Genomic DNA, 21,179 nt, shown 5'->3' with positions numbered 1-21,179 from the left:
TACAATGCTTACAGTGGATAGCAACTTGTAGGAGACCCAGACATTAAGACTGCCTATCAAAGTCTTGGATTTTAGCCCTGGAGAAATTACAATTTTTCAGTTCTATGCAAGCTGCAAAGACTGCAGGAAAAAAAAAAAATGAAATGAAGAGCAACCTAATGGAAATTTTCAGAAAACAATTTTAGCAAGAGCATTTTCATTTCCAGATATGCAAAACATTGATGTCCCAATGTCTGTAAGGATGGCTGATGTACAGAATGAAAGATGTAGCACAGCCCAGTACCCGTGCAGGGGTCCCAAGCAGCAAATTCTGTTGGCACTGTGGACAAGTCCTAGTGCTAGACAGTCGTGGCTGGAAGGGAGATGGTCACAGGACGTGTGTGATAAAGGTACTGGGAAAGAAGTAAGATTTACAGGTGGAAGAAGCTGGTGAAGAGTCCAAAGAGCATGACAGGAACTTGAGTTTTGGAAACAAAAAGATTCTGAAGGAGGTTGCCGTTTGTATCCCATTAACATTTCCACTTTGGGGGATTCTACTTAAGGAAGTTGTTTCAGAACAGAAGCACAAATAGAAAACTGACATTGGACTTCCCTGGTGGCACAGTGGTTAAGAATCTGCCTGCCAATGCAGGGGACACGGGTTCGAGCCCTGGTCCGGGAAGATCCCACATGCTGTGATGCAACTAAGCCCATGTGCCACAACTACTGAGCCTGTGCTCTAGAGCCCGCGAGCCATAACTACAGAGCCCACATGCCACAACTACTGAAGCCCGCGCACCTAGAGCCCATGCTCCGCAACAAGAGAAGCCACCGCAGCGAGAAGCCCGCACACCACTACGAAGGGTACCCCCTCTCGCCGCAACTAGAGAAAGCCCGTGCACAGCAACGAAGACCCAACACAGCCAAAAATAAATTTATTTTTTTTTAAAAAAAGGAAACTGACGTTGAAACACTAAAATCCCCCAACATAGTAAACTTAGCTGTTTGAAATCTATCTCACCTAAAAAGCATTTTATGCTTGTAGAAAATGACTTTTTTGAATCATGTAACATTCTTATTCAGGTGTCTGCAAAAGGTTAACATAATCTTCAGGACATAGAGAAGACGGGTTAATTCCTTCAATCTAAGAGTCCCCCCTCTTGGAATTTATTACATAGTAAGCACTGGAAATTTAATGTGAATATATGTTGAGGAAAGGAGGGGTTAAATGATTTTCTGGTCTTAAAAAAATGATTATTTTACAAAAGTGAAAATGTGGGAAATTAAAAGAATGAAATTATCTTTTTCTCTTTATACATTAGTCCCAAAGAACAATTTATTTGCTGATAGCTATCAGATTTTGTTTTGGCTTTATGACAAAATGTCATTTAGTTCCTATCTGTGCCTTACTTTTTCTCTAAGAAAGCAAAGGAGAAACAACAATCTTTTAGAGGAACAATGAAAATAATTTAAATACAATGATATGATATACTTGGAGAGAAAAGATTTACAGTCATTTCTATACAGTCATATTCATTTATATTTTTTATAACAAAGATGGTAGAGCTGATCGATCTCTGATCTCTGTCTGGAAGAATTTTCCGTGGCTTAAGATTCCCCTTCCAGGGCAGCACTCCCACCCAGTCATCCTCGCCCTTCCTTCTTTCTGTGTGTACCGCTTCTTCCACAGCAAGTGCTTCAAAGAAACACCACTTGAGAAATACATTTTTAGTTTCGGGTGTGGTTTCTGTCCGAAGTTCAGCTGAAAACACTACATTTTACACGGGTTGGGGAGGCACCGTTTCTTTAAGTGGCCCAAGTTCTTGCTTCAGCTTTTGCCTATAAATATTTATATAAAATGACCCTAAAGAAGAATGGTTCCCATGTCCTCCAAGTCCCCACTCTATGTCCTTGTCAGTGGTCACGGCTCATCATTCCTGATGGAAAGCCATTTCTGGCTCTGAGGTCTCATCTACCCAGATGAAAGCGGTTAAAGAAAAGACTAGGTTGGGGGCTTCCCTGGTGGCACAGTGGTTGAGAGTCTGCCTGCCGATGTAGGGGACGCGGGTTCCTGCCCCAGTCCGGGAAGATCCCACATGCTGCGGAGCGGCTGGGCCCGTGAGCCATGGCCGCTAAGCCTGCGCGTCCGGAGCCTGTGCTCCGCAACGGGAGAGGCCACAACAGTGAGAGGCCCGCGTACCGCAAAAAAAAAAAAAAAAAAAGGAAAGACTAGGTTTATCATGTCTCCCTCCCTCCCTCGCCTTCTCAATACACACACACACACAGACACACGGCGTTGAAATCCAGCCTCTGTTTCAAGACCTAATTCAGACGCTCAGCACTCTGTGAAGCCTCCCTTCCCTGAAAGCCCAAATCTGAATAATCTTACTCATCACCCCTTTCGCAGCACCCGACTCTGCCCCTCCCAAAGTGATTGGAGAGAGGAAAATCCCAGCGAGCAGTGAATGCAGACTACCCATCCCTGCATCCCTAACAGACCTGAGCACACCTTGGCACACAACCACCTTTTCACACATAGGATTCACTGAGTTCGAAACTTAAATAGAACATAAAACCTTTTTACGTGACAGCAACTACTCAGTTAGAAAGCAGTCTGACCAGGCTGTGGACACCTTCTCTTCCCCCACAGGACATGGATATTGTAGAAGGTACAAGAACATTTGTCCTTCCACACTTTCTGAGGGTTCCAAGTATATCCCTTTTCCCCTCCGAAATGCTGAGGGGAGCAGGCTGAGCACGAGCGGAAGACGACACGAGGGGACGGGGGTGCCTGCGATGGGCTGCCCTCTGCCGAGACTCAGCAAGTAGGGCTGACGTCAACTCTCAGAAGTGGCAGCTCATGCTAGGCCCCCCACCCAACTGCAAGGCAGCAACGGCCGGGAATGAGTGACGCCGTCAGTAAGAAGCAACTGGAGGAAGCCTGGGAAAGGGAAAGACATGGGTGAAAGAGAAAATTCCAGAAGACTCGAGGTTACACAAAGAACACCCAGAGTACCTGCATGAAATATGAGAGCCCCTTTGCCTTTATAACACGCAGGCCCACTGACAGGGCCATTACAAGCCAGGATTTAAAAAAATGAGACTTCCCCCCCTCATTTATCGAATAGTAAAATCTCCCCTTTCCTTCTGATCCCCTTATCTACTTAAGTTTTTTTTTTTCTATGATAGCACTAGAGATCATAAAAAAAATCTGGTATCACAGGTGGCAAATCTAAAAGGTACAAACTGACACACAGGGAAATTCCCCAATTGCTCTGATTAGAGTGTGTATGTATAATTCCCTCACTCTGGAGACTAGAAATTCAGCTCCCATTTTTCAAAGCTTATAAAGACAGCATAATGCTGTCGAAATAGGCACAGAGGTGTTTATTTGAGTCTTTCCATTTCTTCATAGGAATAATGTAACTCCTGCTCTCAGAGCAGTTACTCTGAAAAGCGGTCAATAAACACAGAAAATTCAAGAAACCTTGACCCCTGTGATCTCAAAAGCCACATAGGATGATGCCTCCCTAAAAAAGTGTTTGTCAACTTCTCCCTGCACACCAGAGGAACGCTCAGTGGACTCGGTTTGTACCGGTGCACTTTTTTTTTTTTAATTCCAAAGTGTGTATCAACCAAAAGAAAAGAAAATGAAAATGATGCTATTCAGTAAACGGTGAGTTTTTAGGTAGCCTTGGCACTCCAAGTCCATCTGCCACTCTGAAAATAGATGTCAACATGAACAGTGATCAAGTGATAGGATTATAAGGCAACACTCCAACCCTTCACAGAATGCCAGGGCAGGCCGTTCACAAACAACCCATACAGCAAAACACTCAAATGGAAAAGGAGAGGAATACACACAGTGTAGAATTCAAGCATCAGAAAATCCCCAAACTCTACTGATAGTTCTATAAAACCCTTCTTTTAAAAAAAAAAACGGCTTCCTTTCCCACATTGACTTATACACGTCATAAACATTTAACATCTACTTCTAAGGAAAATACAATGAACTAGTCTCTCCACGCCTGCCTCTACCTGACCAAACTCCTATGAGATTGAAGCAGCTCTCATCAGAACCATGTTTGTGGTCCTTTTCTGAATGGCTCAGGCCCACACGTGAGAAGCCTGGGCATATGTTTATTCTGCGCTTAGTCGCTCAACAAATATTTACTGCATGCCCACTACAGGACAAACAGTATTTTAGGTGGTGTTGATTCACCAGGAATAATGATGATGATTATCCCTGCTTTCATGGAGCTTACAGTCTAACTGAGGAGACGGCTGATTAACAAATGCATGTATAATATGCAAGGTGCTTCAAAGAAAAATAAAGTAGGCTAGAGGATGAGAGGGGTGGGGTGGGTGTTATTTCATATAGGCCAGGGAAGGCTGCTTTAAAGAGGCAACATGGAGAAGACCTACTTAAGGAAGCTTAAGAGAAGCTTAGGAAAGAATTACAGATCGCTGCCTCCTTACCTATATACTAATATTTGAGTACAGAGGTGGACTATTTTTAAGAAGTTAAATTTCCAAAGTGGTTCATTTTTAATTTTCAAGAAGACCAACAAGTATGGATCCTAAATGTAAGTGACTAAAACTCTACTCTCAGAAAGCACTCAAACACCTTTCAATTGTCCCATGGTCCCTGGGAGGGTCCTCTGTAAAGGGTAACGGGATGGTGACAGACATAATAGTTCTTTTTTTGTTTTTTTTAACCACAAGACTGTGCTCAATGTTTTAAAAGCACTTGTAAACTGAAGTTGTACCAAATCACTGACGCTTAGAAGCCAAACGGGAAAACGAAGGTCCAGTCGGCCTCATCTAGGCTGATACTTGAAGCAATGTTAGACACCCAGAAGAATGACCAGAGCTCACTAAACTCAACGTTCTCATGTTACTCAGGATAAAATGGGTCCCCAGGGCTTTAGGGGGCCCCAGGTTATACAGGCAACTGCAGCATCATGGGTAAAACCCAGGTCTCCCGACTCCTAGGTCAGTCTTCTTGCCACTCCTCTCTGCATAAGATACCGCACCTTACAGCCAATCTGAGACACTTTCAGGACCAAAGTCCATCTGCTAGAAAGATGGTGGCAGATTTGAAAGGTGGTTAATGGGGCAAACAGAGGAGAACTACACGGGTAGTGAGTCTAGGGCACAGTGTGCAAGGGCTGCTGAGGATGGACACCACTAATGCCAACGGCTGCCACGATTCTTACTCAAATGTTCTTCTACCCACTATCATACCCCATCTACGTGTAAGCACACATCCTCTGAAAATCTCCTGCCTTCCCGATTAAAACCGCACAGCTTTGGGGTACCCAGGACACCAAAGTAAGAGGAGACTGTGAATTCAGTGTTGTAAAAATGCACCAAGATTACAAAAGGTTACTAATTTCAAAAGTTACTGAGAAAACTGGAACCTCCCCACCTCCCCAAGTGAACGCAATTTGGAAGAAAAAGTTTCTAGGAGTTCAAAAGAATCTAGCATTTTCTTCCTCTCTCTCAACCCACTCCATTTAAAGAAAGATTTTAAAATGACTCCAAGTTGGCCATGTGGCATCTTAAGGTTTACACCTTGGAACGTCTTCAAAAACCTCACTTCATGTTTGACATCTGACAGGGTTATCACATAAGCAGTTCAAAGCTATGGTTTAAAGAAAAAAAAAAAACACACCAAATTCGAAACAAAAGCTATCTTGATTATAGTAACTGCAGTGTTCTTTTAAATGTAACCTGAAACCCAAAGCACTTTGCCATAAGACACTTGTTTCCTAGGATAAAAATGCTTTAAAAAACATTACCAGAAGTGCACTCTACGAGCTGCCTGACTGGGAAAATACTTTCAAGAAAAGCACACTGCTACTGTAGCACCCAGATCCAACAGGACCCGCAAATTATTCCTCAAGAGTGGTAGCAACCTTTAGAATATGAGATGTTTTTTAGTAAGATTAAAGTGTGTTACAAGAGGCTCTGCTCCTTCTGCGGAGCCCACACCAAGATGGCGACATCAGTAAACAAGTAGCATAGAGCAATATACAGACTCATAAACCAACACTTCATGGGGGTCAGTGACTTGCCCAAGGTTGCAGACTTACTTGACCATAGGACCAGGAATAGAATTTAGGTCAGTAATTCCAGGAGCTGTATACTTTCTACCAGAGCCAATGTGAGCATATGTACAAAATGAAAGTACATGAAAAAACCAGCATCTTCCACATCCATTTACTCTGAGGCACTGGGAGATTCTGAGTTCAATAAGCTTATTTTAATACGACTATTTAACCCTCAGGAAGTATGGAGAAATATGCATATTTAATACAAATTTTTAGAAAACCAAGAAATAAAAACTCAGTGGAAATCTTTCTTTTCGATGCTTTTCCCCCGATATATGCCCTCATATTATTGCATTTTGCTCATTCAAAATAGCTCACATAACTGAAACATATGGTGGTATATGCCTGGAAAAGTTTCTTGACCAAATTATTAAGAAGCTGAAAACTTAATATAAAGTTATTTATATATATACACACACATATATACATACATATATGTGTATTATATATATAAATACATATTTGCATATATAATACATATACACACAATATATATTGTGTCTATATATATATTATATATTTAAAATATACATTTACACACACACACACAAAAAAAAACCAAGTCGAAGCTGGCTCTTCATTTTCTAAAATTTGAAGGTAATATGTTCATAGGCCAGCCTGGGTTTCCTGTAGTTTTACTCTTTCCTGGTCAAAACTCTTCTAAACTTTTTTTTCTTTTATGACACAGTCTAGCAATGAGGTAAAACCTCCAGAAAGCAGCAGAGCTGGGCAAACCCGTAAGTTTTGTGCTGGACAAGCTTCTCGAAGCCTATAGCGTGCCTTCCCTTCAATTACTGGATCCTAAACCTCCTCATGAAAGGTGACCAGCAGCTGACACACAAAAACTACTAATCTCAAAATCCCAACCCAGTAGCCTGATAAAAAGCAATAAATCAGCCAACTTTAAGCAAGAGAAGCACCGAACAGCTGACTGTACTCGCATACCTCAGATTTTTGAAAGCCAGAAAAACATTTCATTCCAATCAAAAACGTCACATAAATAAAATAATTGCAGGGTGAAAATCCTGGTTGGGAAACCTTAGCCTGGAAGAGTTTACCTCCTACCCACAACCTAAAAGAACTGCCAGAGCCCAGTTTAAAGAGGCTGCTCTGAACCTGATACTATTAACCGCACCAGGAGAAAGGGCGTGACCGCACCAGGAGAAAAGGGCGTTCCTACACTGAAAGAGTCACTTCTCCACACTTGATCCATAAGAAGATAATGAGCAGTGCCCCACAGAAGCTGAGAGAAAGTCAAGTTCATGGTAAACAAAAACAGAACCTCTCCCCTTAAAAAAACACGAAATTAATTGGAGGATCACCTAGAGCTAATGCTAATACCACTTCAGCACCCTGGCTCCTGCATCCCATGATTCACAAATCGTTACAAGGCAAGTCGCTGCAGAAGCGAATCTTGTTAACTTACAACATTCACTGTGCACGGTTCACAGGTAGCCCCAACCTGTCCTTCACCATGGAGACTTCCCAGAAGAAGCTGGAGCGCTCCTGGGCCCAGGCGTGTTCTTTCTTCCTTTCACAGGGAAGGGAGAAGTACCTAGCATAGGAACAGAACAAAAGAAAAAGAGAAAGGTGAATACATCGTCAAATCCCCCGTTGTCTCAACAAACGAAGTTCACGATCAATTAGACTGATGGATAATTCACCAAAGACCATTCTCCAGTATGCTTTGCTTAAAAAGGAAATGCAGTATTTTTGCTCTTGTCCCAGGAGACAGCACGGTGCGGCCAAGCCTCTCCCCCACCCCCATCCCCACCCCAAGTTGAAGCCAATTCTGGGAGACTTCAGATGGCAACCCAGCTGAGACGCACACTTGCAACACAGCCTCAAAATAAGCTACTTGAGTTTGCTCTCTTGCAAGGAGGAGGGAGCTAGAGCGATCACCTTCTGCCATTTTCATACCTCACTGGGTGGCTGGGAAGACCAGTAAGCTCACTCTGGCGAAGCACTCACAGTTCCCGAGAAGAAAGGCGCCACGTAAACACAAAGGATTATTAGCAGTCAGAGGCCTGTTACTGAGCTTGGAGCCAGAATATAAAAGCCAGCTTTGGCAAGGCACCCATATCAACCATCCCCGGGGCACCCAAACGTCCAAATGTTTCTTCTTTCACCGAGGGGTCAAGGGAAGCCGAGGACTGGAAACAGAGGCATCTAGAATCTCAGGGAGAAGAAAAGTAAAGGCCTGGACCAGGAAGTGAACAGGAAAAGGAGATGAAAACTGGTGAGAGAGGCATGTGCAGGAACATGATGATTTGGTCCACACCCCTCCCTCGGACTGCTGTTCTGCAGTGTTGAGTGCACTGGACATTTGCAGGGCTGTGAAATTTTCCACTTGGCCATTTGCCATTTCCACCCACCGAAGTGGCACATTGAGGCCCTGATGGAAAAGGACTGGGTGATTTTTGTTTGTATGTTGCTTTTAAAGAAAAGACCTATTCACATCCTGATTAAGTTTACTCTCAATATCTCATTAATAATTTCCACACCTGGATTTCTTGATTTTTTTTTCCCCCTCCTGTAAGACAGGGCCAGGAAAAACTTTTCCTGGGCCAATATTATTAAGGTATTTGGACTTGTGTACTTTTGAGGAGCATGCTTGAGGTATGGAAGCTTACCGGAGTGGCTTTGGGGGTGACAAGAAACAGAATTTAAATGCTACGCTGGAATCTTGTTTGCTTCCCAAATAAATCATCCACAAGTACCAGTCATGTTTTTCTTTCAAAGTCATAAGCGTACATTGAACAAAAATGGGAATCCCAGAATTAGCACTGTGGGTATAGGAATATTTTCGATGGAAAAATGTGATCTCTTATCTCAAAAACAGGCAAGAATGAATAATATCAAATCTTAGATTTGGAACTGGCAAAAAACTGACAAGTAGACCTCAAAATAAAGAATTTTTTAAAATGCAGAGAAAAAATTAGGACGAAAGGGAGAAAGGTGTCTGCTATTAATACAATTAACCATGACTTTTATACTGAATTCAGTTTATAAAGTGTTTTTTAATCGAGGTATAACTGACATAAAACATATTAGTTTCAAGTGTACAAACTGCTTTCTTATTCATTCATTCACTGGACACATTTTTACTTGGTGCTTACTATATCCACCAGGTTCTATGTTCATAATGGTGAACAAAACAGAGGACTGTGCCTTTAAGAAGCTCATTGCTGCAAGAGGAACAGATATTAAAGAATCAGAGTATACTATTTTTAATATTTGCATAAAATTCGAAAAGCAGATAGGCATTAAGAAGGACAAATAAACACTGTGATCTGCAATCACCCCATAATGGGGTAACGTCACTTAGAAGAAAGGTCTTTCTTACAAAAGTAACACTTCAACAGGGAAGTGAACGATGAGCGAGAGTTAACCAGTCATCAAGTTTCCGGGCAGAGGAAACAGCCTCTGCATTATATAAGTGCGCTGACTAGACCTGTACAATTAATTTCTGTTATTTCATCTTTTTCCCCTGACTTTTTTTTTTCAATTGGGTCTCCTTGATCAAGAAATGAACAACAGAACTGTTCTCAATACCTTGAAATAAGAAATGATTCTTCTTTCCAACTACTGGGCCATCAGAGCAACAAACTAGTACTTTCTGCTAGAGGAACATTATTCAGTGCAGGCATGACACTTGATGTGACAGAAAAGGAAGACTCTAGCTTCCTAATTCATCAAAAATAACCCCATCATCACAATGAAATAAAACGAAGCTTCCTCTTAAAACCCTCCCCTAAAAGGGCTAAAGACAGATCATATTACACGTAAACTTCTAAAAACAAACAAAAAACCACTTCTTAGTACCTTCTATTAGGTTCCAAATTTGCTGGCTTCCTCTTGACTATTAGGATGTTTTTATTATTTCTCTCCTGGACCGAAATGGTATTTTTCCTCACTTTCTAGAGTGTCCTGTGCACCTTCGCTTTTGGTTCTTGGTTTGGTATATATTTACCCAGGTATGCAGCATGGTGCACAGAAATAAAAAGCGACGGAAATGTTGTGTTCATCTGAACTGTCTTCTTGTTCCCTACCATCCCAGAGCTGGTGCAACTTAATGTTTCCACTAAGGAAGATCAGGAATTTGCTTTCTTCATCCTACAAAACGAAGGCATCCTCAGACAGGCTCATTCATGTTCTCCTGTGAATGGAGTAAGTTTGAAAGTCTGTTTGAAAAGAATATGCCAAACGTCTATTTGAGCCTGTTTACATTCAAGACACCGGATAAAATGCAGTATCTCCTAAGTATCTGGTTCCTCATATAACTACCAAAATATTAATAATCCTCCAAGTTCAAAGTCGTGAAATCCAAACCCTCACTTTGACTTAGGAGTCCTGACAAGCTTTAGCAAACTCAGGAAGAAAGAGCAAGAAGAAAAACTTTTTGAAGCCGAGTGGTCCAAAACCCTGCCATGAGACCTGGGAAATTATGCCAGGCTGACAGCTGCATCCTCCGGCCAGAGATGAAAGTGCCACAACGCCAATTTCTCCTTCCCCTGACTGCCCACAGCACTTACAGCCTTTAGCGAGCATTCTGACCCGAGGTTCTTTTCAACTCAGCACTGTTAAATAAATCCAGTGAAGTATAAAAACACAATGTAGGCCTTGAAAGGCTCCAAAAGTTTACAAGCTCCTCGATGAAAGAAACCTTGCCATGCCCTTCTTTTGCAGCCTCCTGGTAGTGCTGAGTAGAAGAGCCTGCACTTAAATTAAATGATCCATATCGCAAACCAGTTCTACGACTTAACCTTTATGCCAAAGGAAGCACTACTCTACGGCTATAATTTAAGCCCTTCTCACTTTTCTGCCCTCCAGGGACTTGGAGGTCCTACATGCCTATCATCCGAGTGAAAGTCCTGCATGAACTTGGGAACAATTAAGTTATAACTTACCCTTCTCTCTCCTGTTCCTCCAATCCATTATATTTTTGGTCACTAATGGCTTTTGAGCAGTTGCCATCTCCTTTCAAGATTTACAACCCCTCCCCCCAGCACCAGGAGCCTTTATCCTCGATTCTCCTAGCTTTTCAAAAGCCACCATTAAGGAAACCCTCGTGGTCCATGGAGGAGAGATGCGGATGCTCTGAGGCAGTGGCTCTCAAACCTGAACCGTCATCAAAAACACCTGGAGGTCTTGTGAAACCATGTTGCTGGGTCTCACCCGCAGAATTTCTGATCTAGGAGGTCTGAGGTGAGGCCAAAGAACTTGCACTTTTAACAGGTTCCCAGGTGATGCTGAGGCTTCTGGTCCAGGAACCACACTTTGGGAACCACTGCTCTAAGTGTAAAGTCTTTCTGTCAATTACATGGCCAGACAGAGGCTAATGGATCTTGAGTATATTTAATCACTTTAAGATGGGTACATTAGAATAAACAGGTATCATTCCTTCCAAAGAAGTGACAAATGACCAAACAACCCAAAAAGCCCACACCACTTTATAATCTGTGAAAACTCTTTGGGGCTCTTAGTCTGTCTCCTACTGGCTCCAAGTCCTGTTGGGGTCAATTCTGCCCTCTGTCTCTCCTACAATCTTTTCACCCCCTCTACCAGAAACTTCTTTGCAGCCTAAAACGTAATCATTGCTATCCCTGAAAGATCTTCCCCAGACCCTAATACATTCCCAAATGGCTGTCACCGCTCCCCTGTTCACCATAAAACATGTTAAAGTGTAGTATAAATTCAACACTGTATTTCATCGGGTACCTCTTAAAACCCTTAAAGTTTGATTTCAACACTTTTTTTAAGTAAACTTCCTTCTCTTTTAAAGGCCAGGAATGGCCCCCTGTCTTCTAAATGTAGTGGCCTTTTCCTAACTGACTCTCCTAGAATACTTGATAAGGTAGTTCCTTAAATTTTCTTTTTATTTAGTGAACTAGCATTTTTGCCTGGACAGCATCTTTCTGGAATGACCTCTCCCCCATTTTCTTTGTTATTTGGGCTGGGTTGACCTCATGCCTTGGGCCCAAAGATGGGCATATGCAAACTATTGTATATAGGATGGATAAACAACAAGGTCCTACTGTACAGCACAGGGAACTATATTCAATATCGTGTGATAAACCGTAATGGAAAAGAATATAAAAAGAGCATGTATGTATAACTGAGTAACTTTGCCGTACAGCAGAAATCAACACAACATAATGAATCAATTATACTTCAATAAAATTTTAAAAATAAAGATGGGCATATGATCTAGGCTTGGAGAATCAGAATACATATCCCTCTTGCCATGATGACAGGATGTAGGGATGGGCATGTAACCAAAGCCACACCCATCAAAGGCCTCTCTCAGACTGGCTGGAACTAAGAGGAATGAGATGCCCTCTCCATGGAAGCATGGTCTCCTCAGAGCTAATTTTACCACCTTGTGAGGAAAGCCCACATGAGGGTGAAGCTCTGCAGCAGGGGATGAGGCTGAAAGACAGAACGTCTGAGTCCTGATGACAGTGAGGTCCCTTGGATGCAGCCATGCCAAAAGTTACATTCATTCCTGTATCTTTTAGTTACATTGTGATAGACAATATTCTAAAGTGGCTCCCAAGATTCCCTGTCCCCTGGTGCCCACACACCCTCTCCTAGTTATTCAATCAAACACAATCTGGGTGCTGCTGCTGCTGTGAAAGATTTTGCAGATAAAATTAACATCCCAAATCAATTGACCTTAAAACAGAAAGCCCAGCCTTGGTGGGCCTGACCTAATAAGGCGAGCCCTTCCAGGACAAGCTCTTCCAGGAATGAGATTCAAAACATGAAAGAACACATTTGGGGGTGGGAGGGGGGCATGGCTTTCACCAGGAGCTAAGAGTGGTGCCCATCCCATAGCCAGCAAAAGAATAAGGGCCTCAGTCCTACAACCACAAGGAAGTAAATTCTGCCAATAACCAAAGGAGCTTGAAAAAGGACGGCAAGCCCCAGATGAGAATGCAGCCCAGCTAACACCTTGCTTTCAGCCTTAGGAAACCCTGAGTGGAGAATCCAGCTCAGCCACGGCTAGACTTCTGACCTACAGAAATGGTGGTTTTAAATCACTATGTTTATGATAATCTGTTCTGCAGCAATAGAAAACTAATACATAAGTGATACAATAAATTCTTTTTTTGTTTGTTTAAGTCACTCTGAGTTTTACTTGTCTCTTGCAACCAAAATGTCCCAGTACTACTCTTGATTTCTGAAACAGTACTATTCTGATGTTCCTAACATCACTGACTGCTGTTCCTCTTGCTTGGGTTTTGTCCCTTCCTGTTATTCCTTCTAACCCTAGGCTATGTACTCTCCAAGGTGACGTTCTCAACTCTCTTCTCCTTCTATAATTTCCTTGTGCTGCATATGACTCTTAAATCTGTATCCTGGCTTCTCCCCCAGTAAGCTGCTGGATATATGCAGTATAAATAAATTATGTCTGTTTCAAAAGTTCTATTTTTTTCCGCCAAACCAGTCCTCCTTTTATTTCTGATTCATGCTAATGGCACAGTTGTCTTCTCCTCTTTTCTCCCAGAGTCTACCAGTTGTCAAGTCCCATTAAGCATGCACTCTACGCCCACGCTGCCATGCTGGCGCAGACTCTGTCCTCTCACGGCAGCCTGATAATGGTCTTCTTGCCTTCAATACTCTCCCTGCAAACCTCTGAGCCATCCCTGTCGGATCCTAAAGTAGATTATACAACTTCTCCATGCTGCACCTTCACGGGTTCCTCCAGCTTGCTGGAAGTCTCCTAAAATCTGATGTTTAAGACCTTTACCATCTAGCCCCAACATGCTTTTCCAACTTCATTTCCCACTTCTCCCCTTATGCGTGTTGTACCAGCCAACCTGAGGTCATCTCTTCATCTCCAAGAGCTCACATTTCTACTCTCTATGTAAAAATTCAAGCTGTACCTACTAGGACCAGCTCAAGTCCTACCTTTTCCAATCACTCTTTCCTTCATCTTCCTGTGCTACAACTTTCTCAATCAGAAGTACTTTTTTTTTTTCTTGGATGTGAACTCCTATGGTTTTTCTTCCTTTTCCCGAGGATACTAATCATTTTATTCCTCATCCTCAAACAGGCACCGTTTCTCCAGACTGTAGTGGACTCTGCAAAGGCAGGGTCTGTGTCTGTCTTCTCTTTGTAAGTGCCACAGTGCTTCTGCAAAGGGTAACCCTTTGACGAATACTTGTTGATTACCTGACCAAGAAGGTGGTATTTTCCTTTCTTCCCTCTGACGTGTCCTCAAGTCTCCTTACTCTGTGAGGAGTACTCCTTGCTGGTGGCTTGGAGAAAAATCATGACATGAGCCAATATGGAAACTGCTCAGTCAACTGACGAAATGCTCTATAAGGGCCTTTTTTTTTTTTTTTTCCAACTCAGGCCCAAAGCTGACTCTTCGTATTTTCTTTCTGAGGGAGAAAAGAGCAGCCAAGGTTGCTGCCAACTGTAGAGTTCAGAAAAGCCTCCTGTGGACCAGCTGAGCCCAGCAGGTCCAGAGCCTCTGTCTCCACCCTGCTCACAAGGGAGCATCCCTGGCAATGGTGGGGGGGGGGGCGCCAAAACTCCCCTTTCCCAGGAACGGCAACACAGTAAGACTTCAAGAGGAGCTAGAGGGAGTTGACCAGTGGGAGGAAGCCCAAACCTAGGGTATTCTGAAGAATCACATCATCACATCATGCCATCCCTCTTCAATCAACAAATCAGTAATCTGTGCGATGTATCCATTGTAAAATCTTATTCCGAACTGGCAGTCCCTGAACGTCTAGCACGCACTTGGGACATTTCCTACTGATGTTCACTGGTTTGTGCTTAGGTGATGAAAACTAAAAGGAGCATCTGCCGAAAGAACATATCATCAGAGACAAACATGCTAGGAAAAAAACCCTATGATGAAACGTTAAAATAAAAATTAATTCATGTTGATCCATGCCACTGTTTCCTAGGATCAGCGCAGCTTATCACAAAAGGTAAGGCTTTATCCACACACATATAGACGCGGCAGGTGTCTGTATTTGTATGCTGGTTATATCTCCTTACTGCTATAAAGCAAAGTTTGCTAAGAAACACAATTATCCACCCAGAGAAAAGTATGTCTGCATATCGAGAAGAAGAGGGAAAAAATAAACAAGATCTACCTAATCTGCACTGAACAGCCATAGAATGACGTCTCCAGGAAATTAGGATTTTAAAGACCAAGATGGCTTGTGCTCCTAATTGACAATTTCTCCCTGGCCCTGTTTAATACTCTGCTTCCAAAGGGGGTTGCTAAAGCCCAAGAGAAGGCACTGTGGCTCAGGAGACAGAACAATCTGGATCAAGAAGCTTAGAGACCACACTGCGGCTCCACATCCCCTGGGTTACAAGTCCCTTTCAGGCTGCCAGGAGCCATCACACACCTTCTCCTGGGAGGAGAGTTTTATTCATGCCTGCTGGAGAACGTCAGTGATCAGTCCGGGTGTTGCAGAAGCGCCTGGTAAAAATGGGGACGGTGGGGCCTGAGCCTGTGCTCCATGCCTTGATCGCTTATAAAGCGTTTATAAATCATGAGCTGTTATGGTTCCTGAGTAGCCTCTGCGAGGAATCCCCTGGCTTTACATTTCATTCTGTGTCTACTCTACTTTTCTCTCCTTTTTATAACAAAATTAGTAAAAATCCTCAGAAAAAAATTTGAATATGTGCCTCTCATTCTCTTCTTGCCATAATATTAGGAGTTGTATGATAGTATCCTCAAGTATTCTGTTGGGCCTGACTTCACAAAATACCAAATGGTAAGTCAAAGTATTATAAAATGACAAGACAGAATCCCCATATACTCTCCAGCCCAATGCTTTTGGACAGATACAGAATTCACCAAAGGTATTAAAAGCAGAACTTTGGAAGCATCCTATCAAAGCCATGACTTCCTTTTTACTTAATGAAATGTTTCTACGTAAAAGCATGGCTTCAACCAGGACCTTCAACCACGCCTTAAAAGTTATAGTATTGGGCTTCCCTCGTGGTGCAGTGGTTGAGAGTCCGCCTGCCGATGCAGGGGACACAGGTTCGTTCCCTGGTCTGGGAAGATCCCACATGCCGCGGAGCGGCTGGGCCCGTGAGCCACGGCGGCTGAGCCTGCGCGTCCGCAACGGGAGAGGCCACAACAGTGAGAGGCCCGCGTACCACCAAAAAAAAAAAAAAAAAAGTTATAGTATCGTTACGTGATTAAAGGCTATTCAAAGATCTTTTGAAAAACAGAATTATTTCCCCAAATTCAAAATCAGCAACAGTTAAACTATCCAACGTTGCATAATGTTTGGATCAACAGGATTGCCATAATTACATTAAATCAACCTCATTTGTCTTCTTTTTGTACGTTTTATTAAATTGAAAGCCAAAAATATAATGACTCTGTATTTTAACCTTTTTTTCATACTATTCCAGGTCGCTGCCTCCTTGTTTAAATATCACAACTTTCTGATGCAATCAGAACAAAAGCATTAGAAGACAAAGGCACTATTTAAAACTTCTCTTTTGGAGGAGGCTTAACAAAACTATTCTAGCTTAAAACTGAGGTTTCAATGGTCTCAGCTCCGAAGACCAAGGAACAGAAATGCCACTTGGCATTAAATCTAGGGATTACCTGTTGAAACACCAAAGGCAGGTAGACTTTGATGTGGGTTACCTGGTGCCAGGAAAGTACTGAGAAATACAATTATTTTTTTTTATGAACATGGAGTTGAAGATTTGATACTGTATTTGGAGCAAAGATTTGTTGCGTGGAGGGTGTGGGTAGCACCAGGGAGGGAGGCTGGGAGCAGGCACACGCACACATACCTACTTGAACCACATACAAGTAATGCTGTATAACAAAGTACCTCCTATTCCGTAAGAGGGAAGAAACTCTGTATATTCTATTACAAGTTAATCGCCACCAAAGGAATGTTGCCTATAAGCTTCAGTTACACATAATGGCCCATTCCTGGGAACCCGGCCTCCCAGGTAATGAGCATTAAGCTAAAGTACCTTTGTTTAGCTACGGGAAACATCCTCACCACACCCACCTGTGAAAGACTGCAGGAAGGGGGCTTCCCTCGTGGCGCGTGGTTGAGAATCTGCCTGCTAATGCAGGGGACATGGGTTCGAGCCCCGGTCCGGGAAGATCCCACATGCCGCGGAGCAGCTAGGCCCGTGAGCCACAACTACTGAGCCTGCGCGTCTGGAGCCTGTGCTCCGCAACAAGAGAGGCCGGGATAGTGAGAGGCCCGCGCACCGCGATAAAGAGGGGCGCCTGCTTGCCACAGCCGGAGAAAGCCCTCGCACAGAAACAAAGACCCAACACAGCAAAAATAAATAAATTAAACCACATTAGAGAATGACTGAAAACACTTTTTAAAAAAAAGAACAAAGACTGCAGGAAGGAAGAAATTAACACATCGGGAGGCTGACCCGAACCAGGAAATGTTTGACTTCACTCCCTCCCCTTTTAGTAGAAAAGAAGCCTGCATTGTAACTCAGGCAAGATGGTTCTTTGGGACACCATCCACCATCTTCTTGGTCTGCAGGCTCTCTGAATAAGGTTGCTATTCCTGGCCTCAACAACTTGTCTCTCAATTTATTGGCCTGTCCTGCAGCAAGCAAGGAGCTTGGACTCAGTAACAATGCCACTTGCGACAATGTTTTAAGGTCAAATAAAGGGCAATATCAACTATCAATTATCAACTAGCACAGGACCCCAGCAAGATACAGCCAGAGATGGCCTGCAGAGTCCTGAAACTCAATTAAAATACCTGATCACATTTCATTAAAAATCACACGGAAATTCCTTACATAATGAGGATCTTAAAAGTTTCCTACATCACTTTAAAAATAAACTTAAAACTCTTTAGAATTAGCAACACCTGTTTGTCACATGCCTCTGGAACCCACATGGTAGGGAATGGCGCACCCCCATTCCTACTTGAAGAAGGAATAACAACTTTCTCCCCACCATCTTCCTCTTCCAGGTTTAGGGGGTTTATCCTAATATCATGGCTCAGGGGATTCTCACACTTAGAACTCCTCGCATATCAAAAGAGGAGAAAAATCTCACTCCTTAATTGTTTTGTCGAATAAGCTCTCCAAAGTTCATTTTTGTTACCTTTTTCAGGCAAAATAAGAGGCCTTTTACAAAAATTCTATTGCTAAAACAATGGAATTCTCCTGGGAATGACTTCGTTATGGAAATGAAGTGACAGCTTCTTTTATCTAGCCAGGCAGAAAGTCTGCATTTATAAAAGGCATTCAGAGCACTCAAGTGCTGTGCGTGGGAGGACAGAAAACGCTATTTTTAATTCAGATCTCAGCATTCCTCCCATACAGGTCTTTCAGTATAATCATACTAATACTGATCTAAAAGGAAAAAAAGATTCCCAATTTCTGCTGACCCCAGCAGAAAAAGAGGGGGTGGGAAGAAAGACATTAAGAGAATGTTGAATACAGCTTCCTTCCACTTTAAGACCACTGCCGGCTCAGAGATCAACCTCCAAGGCTATCAGAGCTGACTATTATCCAGAATGAAAGGGACTTAAGCTCTGTAACAGCCTTACATCTTCTCATACAAATTTACATTTTCCTACCTGTGACTTTCACTGTACTGAGCTTGCAGGAGTCACCTGGGCCTGCCAGGAGAGGCTATGCGGGTTCTCTCATCTGTCCCCAAGAGTTTACATTCTGTGGTGATGCTGTGATGGATGAGTCCATTGAAACCCAATTTCAAATTTTAGCAACTGGAAGCCCTCTTGGGTAAAGCGGGAGGCACCTGAGCTGCTGCGTGGGCAGATGCAGAACTTTCCAGCTCAGGTGTGCAATCTGCAGAGGGACCTTTTACATGGCTGCCATGTTCCCCTGGCTCTGCTGGGGAACCAAAGCCTGAGGAGGAGTGATGAATGCGGTGCTGGTAAGAAGTGAAGACCAGTGTAGATGACTCTCTGCAGAAGCTGACATTGGAGGGGAAAAAGTAGAGGGTGAGAGTGGAATCACAAAGGCTAAATGATAGAACAAGATCCTTTAGTAATGTCTAAGGGGTTGGTTTAAGACCAAAAGTGAAAAAGTGAAGAACAGATGGGGACAGAGAGAGAGTTTTTAATCGAGGTAAAATTCACCATTTAAATCATTTTTAAAGTGTACAATTCAGTGGTTTTTATTACATGCACAATGTTGTACAACCGTCACCATTACCTAATTCCAGAAGATTTTCATCATCCCCCAAAGAAGCCCCATACCCATCAGTCACTCCCCATTCCCTCCCCCTTCCAGCCCCTGGCAACCACTGGTCTGCTTTCTGTGTCTATAGATTTGCCTATTCTAGATGTTGCATCTAAACGGAATCATACAATACTTGGCCTTTTTGTGCCTGGCTCCTTTCACTGAGCATAACATTTTCAGGATCAGTACTTCATTCTTTTGTCTGAACACTGGCTGCATTGCACGTATATACCATAGTTTGTTTATCCGTTCATCAGTTGATGGACATTTGGTTTGTTTCCACTTTCTGGCCATTATGAAGAATGCTGCTATGAACATTCTTGTAGATGTTTTTGTTTGAATGACTGTTTTCAGTTCTCTTGAGTATATACCTAGGAGTGGAATTGCTGGGTCATGGTAATTCTGTGTTTAACCTTTTGAGGAAATGCCAAACTCTTTTCCACAGTGGCTACACAATTTTAAAGCAATTTATGAGGGTTCCAATTTCTCCATATCCTTGCCAATATGTTATCTTCCTAACTTTTTATTATGGCCACCCTGATGGACATAATGTGGTATCTCACTGTGGTTTTGATTTGCATTTCCTTAACCACTAAAGACGCTGAGCATTCTTCCAACGTGCTTATTGATCATTTGTACATCTTTTTTGGAGAAGGGTCTATTCAAGTCCTTTGTCCATTTAAAACTTGAGTTGTCTTTTGGTTGTGCAGTTCTAGGAGGTCTACACATTCCAGAAACTAGACTCTTATCAGATACATGATTTGCAAATATTTTCTCCCATTTGTGGGTGGTCTTTTGACTTTCTTGACAGTGCCCTTTGATTCACAAGTTTTTTTTTTAATTTTGATGAAGTCCAATTTACTTTCTTATGTTACTTGTGCTTTTAGCGTCATATCTAAGAATCCATTGTCAAATCCAATGTCATGAAGATCTATTCCTATGTTTTATTCTAACAGTTATATAGTTTAAATGGATTAACAACCTAAATGTTAGAGCTAATTTTTTGCATATGGTGTGAAGGGTCTAACTTCATTCTTTTGTATGTGTCCCATGTGTCTTTTCCAGCTGTCCCGGCACCACTTGTTGAATAGAGGTCACAGAGATTTGAATATGGAGTGATTTTAGTTCATTCTTTTTTAAAAAGTGTTTTTTTCTTCCAAAAATATATACCATTTTGCAAATTTACTTAACTGACTTTTGGTTACAGTGAACACAAGTGAATAAACTTGTTTTCCCCATCCCACATTTTGAGAATGTAGCAAGTTTTCAAGAACCTTGACTCACCAGGGCCATAATCCTGAGCTTTAGGGGTAGTCAACAAGCTCTTGGTGGTGCTTTTGCAAGGACTAATTTCCAAAAGCAACAAATAGCTTGAAATTGCTGGGATTTCCATTATTTTCATTCCATTTGTTGCCATGTTTCTTCTGCTCTAGTGAGCTGCTCCTGTCCTCAGCTTTCTAGAGACCTCTGTTCTTGCTCCCGCCCCAATACCTGCTTATTAATACTGGCTCTTTGCAGAGAATTTAGTAATCTAGCTCACAGTAAGTCAGGTATAATATTTTTCTAGCATGATGTTTAAGTCCTTGTTTTAAGCAAAAAGAAAGAATAAAGTATAGGTTGTAGAATTCTAGGCATCATCCAGTCAGCCAGCAGAAGAACTGGAGACTTTCAAATCCCTCTAAATCATCATATCTCAACCTTGGCTGCACATTGAGATCACCTGGGAAGCTCTAAAAATACAGCTGCCTGGGATCCACCAGCAGAGCTCCTCACTTAATTGGTCTGGGGTGCAGCCCAGGCAACAGGATTCTGATATGCAGGCGAGGCGGGGAGCCAGCGCCCTGCAGTCAGACATCTGAGGTCGCTACTTACTCCTCC

At 42.5% G+C, this 21,179-nt stretch overlaps 1 protein-coding gene across 15 annotated transcripts in view; it reads right to left on the bottom strand.

Moving 5' to 3' along the window:
• Window positions 1–21,179, bottom strand: part of ATXN1 (ataxin 1) — a 399,420-nt gene that overhangs the window by 144,632 nt on the left and 233,609 nt on the right. For 14 of the 15 annotated variants that reach the window (XM_060163642.1, XM_060163630.1, XM_060163629.1 and 11 more), the window contains one exon: window positions 7,522–7,650. The gene's annotated coding sequence lies outside the window, so the exon portion shown is untranslated. Of the gene's footprint in view, window positions 1–7,521; window positions 7,651–8,015; window positions 8,230–21,179 lie in introns of those variants that run through there. The other variant, XM_060163640.1, reaches the window with a different exon arrangement.

The sequence above is a fragment of the Lagenorhynchus albirostris genome, chromosome 10 (assembly GCF_949774975.1).
Source record: "Lagenorhynchus albirostris chromosome 10, mLagAlb1.1, whole genome shotgun sequence".
Classification (NCBI taxonomy): domain Eukaryota; kingdom Metazoa; phylum Chordata; class Mammalia; order Artiodactyla; family Delphinidae; genus Lagenorhynchus; species Lagenorhynchus albirostris.
Note: the sequence above shows the minus strand (reverse complement) of the source record. Positions and strands in the feature narration are given on the sequence as shown.